At 42.5% G+C, this 12,492-nt stretch overlaps 1 pseudogene; it reads left to right on the forward strand.

Moving 5' to 3' along the window:
- LOC115476806 overlaps positions 1-12,492 on the forward strand; it is a 638,208-nt pseudogene that overhangs the window by 520,265 nt on the left and 105,451 nt on the right.

Raw genomic sequence — 12,492 nt, forward strand, 5'->3', positions numbered from 1 at the left:
CAGGCAATGATTAGGAACAGAAGGTGGGTAAGCTGGTGGGTAGGTAGGGTGAGCAGTCAGTCAGGAGAGTGATGGGCTGGCAAAGTGGTAGGCGGGGAGGCAGGTAGGTAGTTGTGCGGCTGGGTAGGTAGGGTGAGCAGTCAGTCAGGAGAGTGATGGGCTGGCAAAGTGGCAGGCGGGGAGGCAGGTAGGTAGTTGTGCGGCTGGGAGGCAGGCAGGTTGTTGATGGGCATAAAAGCAGGTGAGTTGAGGGTCTGACAAGCAGGCTCGGAGGCAGGCAGGTTGTTGATGGGCGGACAAGTAGGCAAGTTGAGGGGCTGACAAGCAGGCAGGTTGGTTGATTGGCTAGCAGGCAGGGAAGCAGGAACAGGTGATTGGCTAGCAGGCAGGTTGATTGGCTAGCAGGCAGGCAGGCAGGAACAGGTGAGTGCGGTGGAGAGCACAGCAGCAGGACTGGAACAAGCTGGAATGATTTGGAGCAGAAGAGAGCAGAGCAGCAGGACTGGAGCAACCTGAAACAAGCAGGAGCAGACAGACTAGAACGAGCTGGATCAGGCGGACTGGAACAAGCTGGAGCAGACGGACAGGAACGAGCTGGATCAGGTGGACTGGAACAAGCTGGAGCAGATGGACTGGAACAAGCTGGAGCAGATGGACTGGAACAAGCTGGAGCAGATGGACTGGAACAGCTGTCAGTTAAGTGCAATATTCAGCACTTAAGTGGTTATAGTGAACACATAAAAGATATGTTTTATGTGGTCTTATTTATGCAGTTATCCTAGTCACTTAAGTGCTGGATTAAGTACTAACCAAAATCACTCCTGTGAATCAAAAAACTGGCACACTGGTGCGCTGATGTAATTAAAAAATGGGAGGAAAACCCTCATACTACTGTGGCCAACCACAGTCTTTTAAAACCAGACTGCAAAATAAGCAAGTTAAGGAAAAAGTAATCATTGGTTAAAAATCCTCCCGTCAAAACACCCACTTCAAACTTCAATATTCATTTACCACTAATAAGAGATCAATATTATGTGAATTTGTCAAGGGCACTTATCTTGAATCATGCTGAATGTCCATTCTCAAGTGCTCAGTTCTGGCAGGATCAATATCAAACAGTGAGGTCCCGACAGACCCATTTCGCATCAGCTTCCTCTGAAAAATTCAAAAGAATGATGTCACTCTTTACAGTGAGAAATCAATGGAGCTCCAAATTTACTGTTCATCACACATGATTTGTCCTCATTTAAACGAGTCAAAACTTTTTGTTGAGTTTTGCCCACGTAAAGTTTCAGACATGGGCAATGCAAAATATATACAACATAATCAGATTAACATGTTGTGTTGAATCACAATTTATGGATTTTCCCATCAATGGGGTTAATGAACTCAGTGCATTCTACTGACATACTGCAGAAAGAGTAAGTCCCATATTTGAAATGTGCAGCAGTATCTGCTGGAAAGCGTCTAACTAAACTGGCTGGACATAAAATCTCTTACAAGTTGCGGTCTCTGGAGAAGGCAATCCACATTTGATGATTTTGAAATACATCATGAGACTGGACGATATCCCAGTTTTACAAATGATCTTTGCCACGTTTTCCCTGCCCATCTTGTAACGTAGAACAAAGGTTTCACAAGGATCCTCTTGTGCAGACGGACCAAAAACCGATAACAATAAATCTCGGCTGTTGAAACACGATCTGGTATAAGATTGTTTTAGAACGTGATGAGGGTATCCACGTATATCTCTTATTAGTGGTAAATGAATATTGAATTTCAAAGTGGGTGTTTTGACAGTAGGTTTTTTAACCAATGATTACTATTTCATTCTGTGCTCCTTAACTTGCTTATTTTGCAGTCTGGTTTTAAACAACCGTGGTTGGCCACAGTAGTATGAGGTTTTTCCTCCCATTTTTTAATTAAATCAGCGCACCAGTGTGCCAGTTTTGTGATTCACAGGAGTGATTTTGGTGTGTAGGATAGTTGTATAGTGAATCTGATCTGTTATTGTTTCACAGTAATTACTAACCAGAAATTTTCAGCAGCACTGTCCAGTTAAGAGCCACTGAATATGCCTGGTGAGCCCTGGACAAGCCATTTAGACAGCCAGAAATCATTTCTGGCCATTTGAATCTCATTGAATATCAACCCCTAAAGATTTCAGCTGAAAATTCATCTTAAATTAGGACCTTGGAATTATGCTTATTTAGTTAGGCCTGTCATTCATTAGAATAGATTTATGAGCCTAGTGCTGAGAATCAGTGCTAAGTTCATAACATTATTTTCCCTGTCCAAAATCCGCCCCTGTTGCCACCAACTGTTTATACCTCTAAAGTTAGGAGTTTAGTGAAATTTTAAGTATAAATTTAAAAATCCAACCCTAGTAAACTTTCAAGGAAGTCAATTTAGAAGCTCTTTTATTTTATTTTGTTAGCATTCTATTTCTATCTTAATTTTATTATAACTTTATTGTATACCACTTTGATGGCCCATCTGATAAGGCAATATATCAAATTTAATAAACATAAACACAATTCTCAAGGGTAGGAACGTAAAACCTTTGAATATTGGGTCCTGAATTATTGCAGGTGGTGATAAATTATTTTAGTCTAGAATAAGGATTAACAATAGACAGTTAAACGTAACCATAATGCCCTTATGCCTAATCACCTTGCAGACGCATCCCTAGCTGTGGAAACCATCAGGCAATAGCCCCTGTCAATCAGGCTCTGTGATTCCCCAAATACTTTATACAAGGTACCTCCAATTGGAAAGAGGTGTCAGAGGGTGAGAGTTCATTCACTCCCCCCCCCCCCCCCCCCCCCCCCCCCAGACAAACCAAAACAAGTGTGTCTGTGAACAAGGCAGACTGGCATTGTATAAAAGTTTTTTTTTTACTTAGACAATTATAGGTTCAAAGAAAGTAGTGACTATGCATTTAAACAGTTGAGGCATTAATCCCCCTGAAAGAATGTCTTAAGCAAGTATTATGCAAGGGATCAGATAGCCCTTTAACTAATTACCAGAAGGATAGGAAAAAACACTTTTCTTTGTGTTTCATAGCAGTATTCCTGCCCCTTTCTCCTTCCCATTATATCCCAAGTCTCACCCATATGTAGGAGTGCAACTGTGGCAGTGGATGCTTGTCCAAAACCAGCTGTCCAGGGTTTCATCCCTACATTTATTGCTTGGGGTGGGAATCTACTGGTTTAGTGATTACATATCTAAAAACATGTCTTATTTTTCCAATCTATTTATCTCCCTCTGTTTTCAGCCTTAGCGTTAGATTACTATTTATTTGAGCAGTAACATATTATTTTAATTTATCAGTAAAAGTCAGGAATTTCTGTTTTCCATCCCTATGCAGGTCCATCCATTTTGAAAATTGTTAGACATGCCTTCCCAGTATTCATGGCTGGTTTCTTTTCATCAGTACTGATGGCTCACATTATAATGCAGGAATTTTCAAGGTCTGCACAATTGGGTTTGAAGCGTTACCCCCCCCCCCCCCCCCAAAACCAGATGGTGTTTTAATAAATATCTAAGGAAGAGGTAGAAAGGTGAGGTATAATAGAGACATTTAAATACTTCTAAAGTATAAATGCATAGGGGTTAGGCTTTTGTCCAATGGAAAGAAAGCTCTGAAACTAGCAGTCATAAGATCAGCAGATTCAGGAGTAACTATGAAAATATTTCTGTACAGAGAAGATAGTGGCCATTTGAGACAGTCCCAGTGAATGTAGTGGAGGCAAGAACATCATCAAAATTCAAGAAAATATGAAACAAGCACTGAGAATCTCTAAGAAAGAACAAGTTATAGAGATGGGGCTGTTGGTTAGGATGGGCAGACTGGATAGGCTATATGAACTTTTTCTGCCATCATTTTCTATGTTTCTACAAGCTTTTTAGCTTTTGTATATCTGAAGGAGGTACCTGTATGTTCTCAAAAGCTCATTGAAAACCTAATTTTAAATAATTCCTATGCTTACTCTATAGATGATAGCCCAGCCTAGAAAGCATACAGATGCAGTTTCATTGGTAAATTTTCATTTCCTGTAACATTTTTCAGAAGATGACAAAAGTTAAATTCTAATATCTATTGAGCTTAATATTAACTACCTATTTTCACAACTCAACAGCCCAATGAGAAGATTGTAAGCAATGACTGCAAGGAGGTCTGCTCCTGTAGTCCTGTTGGAGGTGTGGTGTGCAGCGACTACAGCTGTGCCAGCGATGAGAAATGTGTGATCAGGGATGGCATCATGGGATGCATCAACAAAGGTAAAGTGAAGGGTCACTTGAAGAGGGTGGGAGAGATGTGAGATGAGGACAGCCTCGCGGGTCCATGATATACAAGCAAAAATACGTTTGTAATTGTTCAAGTAATAAATTCTTCATTGTAGTTTAAAACTGAGGTGGGGGGAACTGAGGAACTGAGTTCGATTCCCGGCACAGGCAGCAAATTGTGACTCTGGGCAAGTCACTTAACCCTCCATTGCCTGCCGCATTGAGCCTGCCATGAGTACAAATGTAACAAAAAATAAAAAATAAAATAAAAAAATAAATATTGTAGAACCTATTCGATCTCTACTCATCTCTGTCCCTCACCTTTAGCAATGCCATTTATAGCTGTACCATGTGTACTTATATGCTGTCACTGTTTTGGTTATTTCTTTTCTAGCATCCTCTCAGTAAGGTATATTTCCTCTGAGTCTCTCTCCTTGCAGTTTGGACCCAGGGAATGGGTGGAAGAGGAGATCAGAGGAACAGAGACACCTCTGTTATGTAATGTAGGTCCTCAGGGCTGCCGAGAGGGGGGCAGGGAGGCAAAATTCCCCGGGCCCGGCCTTCAAGTAGGGACCTGTGCCGCTATGGAATTTACAGCCTGTCTCACTGACACAGACTGCTCAATAATTATCGTGGATTCTTTTGGATTCGTAATACGTAAACGAAACCTTTATTAAGAAAGCTAAATTCTACAATGGTTAATATATATATACATATATATATATAATGGTTAGAACATATACAATAATTAGCTCTATAAACACAATGGTTAGCTGTATAAACAATCATTACGTCACTGGTCTCTACATCTCTTAGACCAGGAAAGGAAGCAATAATATAGATACATAAATCATCACTGGTCTCCATTATCCAGGCTCTTATTATCATCGGGGGGGGGGGGGGGGGGGTACAGCGAGAGCTAGGAGCCTTGGACTAGGAACAACAGATTCTCTGCACAGTCCGTACGTTACTCACAGATGAACACCCAACTCCACTGTGACAAGCCCTCCCTTTTTATTAGGCTGAGCTCATGTTCAGAGCTAAGGAAAATTACTATGGAAAATTACAGAATGCTTAGATCTATGGGAACGTGGTCACATGCTTTCCCAAGTCCAGGTGGCCAAGCTGGGCCTGTGAAACAAGTGCCATCCTCCCCTTTTCATACCAAATTGGTTAGAGCTGTGTCTTATCTCCTGCATTCCAACTTGTTTTTGTACAATCAAAGTTAAACAACCATTTTGAAACAGAATTACTTCTGATCGACAATACAGACCCCGAGTGCACTGGTCAGTCCAGACAGGGTTGAAAAACAATCTTTAAAATTCTATTCCATTACAGGACCCAGGCCTTTTGCCGGCAAGCTTCTTCTTGCTGCCTGCTTCCAGGTCTGTCCTCCCCTTCTCCTGTGTGCCACTCAGGACCAAGATGATTGCATTAGCATGATATCGCGTTAATTCAATCATCCGGGTCCTGACTACCGGCATGGACAGGAGCAGATGAGGACAGACTGTGGGAGCAGGAAGTGGCTTGCCACTGCAGAGCACCCCCTTGGAGGCAAACACAGAAGGGTAAGGGGGCAGTGCAAGTGGGGGGATGACACGAATGTGGGGGGTGGGGCGGCTTATGGCGGTTCGGTTCTGCCCTGGGCTCGACTATTTCTCTCAGCGGCCCTGCAGGTCCTGGCTGATATTCAGCTGGGTCTCACATAACTATCACATGCAGGCTCCAGCTGAATTTCAGCTGGGACCTGTATTAAACACTGGCAACTACTGCAATCTCAGTTAGTCCTGGGGCTAGAGGCCAACTGAATTTCGGGTTCAGTTTCTGTTTTGGCACCGAAACTGGGCCAAAATCTGAGTTCGGGTTTCAGCGGAAATTGCAAGTGCATTTTTGGCCAAAACCAAAACTTCCCCTCCACAAGAGCAAGTCCTCCAGTCCCTGGCCCCCTTCACTATTGACCACGCTCCCCCCACCACACCCACAGACTTGGCCTGGACAGGCTGGGCTGGCTGGCCACCTCCCCCCTCCACCAAAGCAGTCTCCCCATCCACCCAAAGGCCCTCCCTGGGACTATCTTTAATTTGCCTGGTGGCCTAGTGCCCTCTTTGGAGCAGGAACAATCCCAATTGCTCGTGCCACCATCGGTTTCTCCATCAAAATTGCTGCCAAGAGTTCCTGTGACAGCCTCACAAGATGGGAATTGGGCAGGCTAATTAGAGGGAGACGGGGTACTGGGAGCTGGCTCTACTGACCCCTGGCTCTGTATACTTGGCTAATGTCCCCCAAAGTTTCCACCCAGTGCAGGCCTTATGGGGTAGGTCAGGCTGCCACTGATTTTGTTATGGGTTGCAAGCAGAATCAACAACACTTGAAAGGCTTTTGTTTTCTGCTGCTGTAGGTAATTTGAGCAAGCTGAGAGGTAAGAGATACAGATTAAAAAAAAAAGAAAGAAAAGAAACATTATGCAAAGCATGCGCCAGAATGGAATGTGCATCTTGATCAAGTAAATGTCCTAATAACCATTTAAAATATGTCAAAATTGTAATAGTACAACAATTGGAGTTTCCCAGCTGTATAAACTGTTTTGTAAATGTTTAATATACTTTTTGTTTTAGACCCATGTAAATCAGCAAACTGCAGGACAAAAGAAACATGTAAGATTCAAGATGGCAACCCAGTATGTGTCCCAGATTACACTGGCACATGTTGGGGATGGGGGGACCCCCACTACCACACCTTTGATGGTTACAACTATGATTTCCAGGGCACTTGCACCTACATCCTTGCCAAGTATGTTGGCACTGATCCCACCCTTGTGCCATTTGTTATTGATGAGAAGAATGACAACAGAGGGAATCAGGCTGTCTCCTATGTGCGGCTCGTCAATATCTATGTATGGGACCTCAAGATCTCCATCTATAAGGGAGAAGTTGGAAAAATAAGAGTAAGTTTTTTTTAAACTGACAGGTTTAGAAACATATATTGTAAAGAACTGAGTAATATGTAAAAACAAAAGTCATACAAAGAGCTAGTGGTAGAACTCACAGGTCTGAAGTTTTAATTGTACTCATAGTTTTGGTGCTGTGGACTCCACCAGTTCCCAAATATTGCACCATAAATTAGAACATAAGAACATAAGAATTGCCATTCTGGGTTAGACCATAGATCCATGAAGCACAATATCCTGTTTCCTGGAAATAATTAATATAAAGGTGTAAGTACAAAAATGGCAAGCTGGGGGTCTTATGGGGTCACAGCCTTAAACGGAAAATAATCCTGATGAAGGACGTAATTGTAGCATGCATCTCAATTTTTATTACATTCACAAAAAACGTGATTTCTTTAAACTGAGAATCAATAGAAATAAACTGAGATAAACCAGTAATAGTGCTTATTTCCTCTAGAGATTGAAGTTTTATTCTTTCAGTAAAACCTCTGAGCATTTTACTTGGAATTGAGTTAATACAAGTTTGCTTTTTTTCTTTCTCTGCAGATAAATGATGAAATAACCAGCCTGCCTGTCACTTTGCAAGATGGTAGCATTCAGGTGTCTCAAAGTGGCCTCACTGCTGTATTAAAGACAAGCTTTGGCCTAGAAGTAAGCTATGAATGGAACTGGCATGTGGTGATCAAGATTCCCAGTAGCTACTATGGAACCACAGCTGGTCTCTGTGGAAACTTCAACCAAAATCCTGGAGATGACATGATAACTCTAGATGGCACAACAGTGACATCGATAGTGGAATGGGCTAGCAGCTGGAAGGTAAAGGATCGGGACCCATTCTGTTTCCATGTCTGCAAAGGCACTTGCCCAACCTGTGATGAGAGCAAACAGAAGTTGTATACAGGTGAACAGTACTGTGGCCTGATCAGTAAACTGGATGGTCCCTTCCGTGAGTGCCATGCCAAGATCAATCCTGATGACTTCGTTGATAGCTGTGTGTATGACGTTTGTATAAATGGTGGTGCCAACAAGTTCCTATGCCAGGCCCTTGATGTCTATGCAACGACTTGCAGAGAGCAAGGAGTTAAAATATATGACTGGAGGACACCAGCAGGATGCCGTAAGTGTTGCATAAATCAAGGTCCATTGAGTCAAACCTTCCTTTAATTGACTTTAATTCACTTCCAGTTTTTTTCTTATGAACATATACAATTGAAAACTGAAGAATAACTGGGGAAAATGTTTTCCCAACAAAGCCAGACCCAGACCATAATGGGAGTATCTGTAGTGACTGGTAGCAGACCCATAGAATGTCTGTCCACTTTACTGACATGTTTGTCATATTAAAGGGCTCATTTTTGAAAGAGAAAAACATCCAAAAAGTGGCATAAAGCAGTATTTGGATGAATTTATTCTCAAAATGTCCAAATTGGTATTTTCGAAACCTATTTTGCATGCATTTATATATGCAATTTGTCTGCAGTGTGTCCAAATCAGAAAGGGGCGCGTTGGGAGTGGGATTAGGGCTTTCCTAACACTTGGATGTTTTACAGCCATAATGGAAAATATTGAAAACATCTAAGGCTACAACTTCAACATTTTGGTCTAGACCTGTTTTTAGAACAAATAAGGCACAAAAAGGTGCTCTAAATGACCAGATGACCACTGGAGGGAATCACAGCTGAACCCTCTTTTTCCCCCAGTGGTCACTGACCCCCTCCAACCCCCCAAAGATGTGAAAAAATAGTACATACTAGCCTCTATGACAGCTTCAGATCTTATAGCCAGTTCTATTAGAACAGCAAGCAGGTCCCTGGAGTAGTGTAGTGGTCAGTCCAGTGCACTGTAGAGAGGAGGACTCAGGCCCATATCCCACTCTACCTGTTACACTTGTGATGGAACCTGTGAACCCTCCTGCACTCATCAGAAACCTACTATTCCCACATATAGGTGACCCCTTCACCAATGAGTGCTATTTTATTGCTGTGCAGTTGGGAGTGGTAGGATTTGGGTGGGTTTTGGAGGATTCAGCAGACAATATAGGGGCATAACAGTGACGTGAACATGGCAGGTTTTATATGAAGTCCACATCAGTGCCCCATTGCTCTCCTGGGATGTCTCTGTGGTCAGTCTACTAAGAATGCTGGCTCCTAGTACGTCTAAATGGCTTGATTTTGTATGTTTTTCACTTGAACTTTTTTTTCTGAAAATGGTCCAAAATTACAAATGCACAGAGCACAAAAACATCATGCATGTGCCTATTTTTTTTGGGAAAAAAAGACATTTCGAAAATTTATATATTTCCTGTTCGGAGTTAGGACGTTTAGTGCAAAACGTCCAAAGTCTGACTTAGAAGTAATATCGAAAATGTCTCTCCATATCAATAAGTAAGAGAATATACAGAAAATTTTAGAACTCAGTAGCGGGCTCATTTTCGAAAGAGGACGCCCATCTTTTGACACAAATCGAAAGATGGATGTCCTTCTCACAGAAATGTCCAAATCGGTATAATCGAAAGCCGATTTTGGACGTCCCCCACTGCACTCCGTCGCAGGGACGGCCAAAGTTCAAGGGGGCATATCGGAAGCAGAGCAAAGGCGGGACTTGGGCGTGCCTAACACTTGAACGTCCTTGACCCATAATTGAAAAAAGAAGGACGTTCCTGACGAGCACTTGGACATTTTCACCCGGACCTGTTTTTACGACTAAGGCACAAAAAGGTGCCCGAAATGACCAGATGACCACCGGAGAGAATCAGGGATGACCTCCCGTTACTCCCCCAGTGGTCACTAACCCCCTCCCACCCTCAAAAAACATCTTTCAAAATATTATGTGCCAGCTTCTATGCCAGCCTCAGATGTCATACTCAGGTCTATGTTGGAGAGAGGTAACATTTTTATTATTTAATTTAATAGCACAGGTGTGCACAAAAATTTAAAAAAAAGCTTACATTGTAGGTGAAGTTCTATGATTGAGAAGCTTGTCCACCCTTAGAGACGTAAAACACTTCGGTGTAGTCTCGCTTGGGTGAGTTTATACTCTGAGAACTTCCCATACATCCTTTACTTACATTTACAATTACATGTTTTGAACAGGTCTGAGTCAACTCTTTCACGGTATCTCCTCCATTATATTATACTCTGGCTTTTGTTTATTTTTTATTTTTTTTATCGGAGTTTATTTTGGGAATTTTTGATTTTCCTGGTGTACTCAGGTCCGTGACAGCAGTATGCAGGTCCCTGGAGCAGTTTTAGTGGGTACTAGATTGTAAGCTCTTTGAGCAGGGACTGTCTCTCTATGTCAGGTGTTCAGCGCTGCGTGCATCTGGTAGTTCTATATAAATGCTATTAGTAGTAGTAGTAGTACTGCAGTGCACTTCAGACAGGCGGACCCAGCCCCATCCCCCCTTACCTGTTACATTTGTGGAGGAAACAGCAAGCTCTCTAAAACCCACCAGAAACCCACTCTACCCACATCTAGGTGCCCCCTTCACCCATAAGGGCTATGGTGGTGGTGTACAATTGGGGGTAGTGGGTTTTGGGCGGCTCAGCACACAAGGTAAGGGAGCTATGTTCCTGGGAGCAATTTATGAAGTCCACTGCAGTGCCCTCTAGGGTGCCTGGTTGGTGTCCTGCCATGTCAGGGGGACCAGTGCACTACAAACTCTGGCTCCTCCCATGACCAAATGGCTTGCATTTGGTTGTTTCTGAGATGGATGTCCTTGGTTTTGAAAATCACCGAAAATCAGAAACATCCATGTCTAGGGACGACCAAATTTAAGGATTTGGACGTCCCTGATGGTATTTTCGAAACAAAAGATGGACATCCATCTTGTTTCGAAAATATGGGTTTCCCCGCCCCTGGATCGGGATGTTTTGTGAGGACGTCCAAATCAAAACTTGGACGTCTCTTTCGAAAATGCCCCTCTAAGTCTACTATGTGTTGACAGATACAGAGAAAATATAAAACATAGCTGTGTTTCATAACCTAAATATTAGTTCAGCACTTGTTATAATGTGATGTAGATGCAAGTGCTTCTCTAATTATGTGACAATAATACACTATAATACAAGAATACACTGTTATACAGGCACCATACTATCGTGCCTGTATAACACTGTTAAGATACTTCATATGCTGTTAGTAACTGCATAGTGTACATTCTCCACTTCTGCACAAATTAGAATTTAAGTAAGCACCAGCCTTCTAACCCAACCACACAGGTACTTCACTATTTGTCAAACAGTTACTCATTCTGTAGGTCACTTGCTGTGAACTCATCAGCCAGTATGGTATTTACGCATAGCATCAGTGAAATGTCAAAACTGATTCCACCTTCTCATATACCCAATAGCAAGACAGAGACTGTAGCTAAAGACCATAAGGCCCCTCTAGTTTGTATATTTTCTCTTCAGTTTGCAATACGATAGAACATGTTGAATCTTCAACATATTCCTTCATTTCCCATTTCTTAGAACCTTCTCTGCTTTTCAATGCCTTCTTGAATTTATAAGGAGGTACATAAGTACATAAGTACATAAGTAGTGCCATACTGGGAAAGACCAAAGGTCCATCTAGCCCAGCATCCTGTCACCGACAGTGGCCAATCCAGGTCAAGGGCACCTGGCACGCTCCCCAAACGTAAAAACATTCCAGACAAGTTATACCTAAAAATGAGGAATTTTTCCAGTCCATTTAATAGCGGTCTATGGACTTGTCCTTTAGGAATCTATCTAACCCCTTTTTAAACTCCGTCAAGCTAACCGCCCGTACCACGTTCTCCGGCAATGAATTCCAGAGTCTAATTACACGTTGGGTGAAGAAAAATTTTCTCCGATTCGTTTTAAATTTACCACACTGTAGCTTCAACTCATGCCCTCTAGTCCTAGTATTTTTGGATAGCGTGAACAGTCGCTTCACATCCACCCGATCCATTCCACTCATTATTTTATACACTTCTATCATATCTCCCCTCAGCCGTCTCTTCTCCAAGCTGAAAAGCCCTAGCCTTCTCAGCCTCTCTTCATAGGAAAGTCGTCCCATCCCCACTATCATTTTCGTCGCCCTTCGCTGTACCTTTTCCAATTCTACTATATCTTTTTTGAGATACGGAGACCAGTACTGAACACAATACTCCAGGTGCGGTCGCACCATGGAGCGATACAACGGCATTATAACATCCGCACACCTGGACTCCATACCCTTCCTAATAACACCCAACATTCTATTCGCTTTCCTAGCCGCAGCAGCACACTGAG

Source organism: Microcaecilia unicolor, chromosome 8 (assembly GCF_901765095.1).
Source record: "Microcaecilia unicolor chromosome 8, aMicUni1.1, whole genome shotgun sequence".
NCBI classification, from domain to species: Eukaryota; Metazoa; Chordata; class Amphibia; order Gymnophiona; family Siphonopidae; genus Microcaecilia; species Microcaecilia unicolor.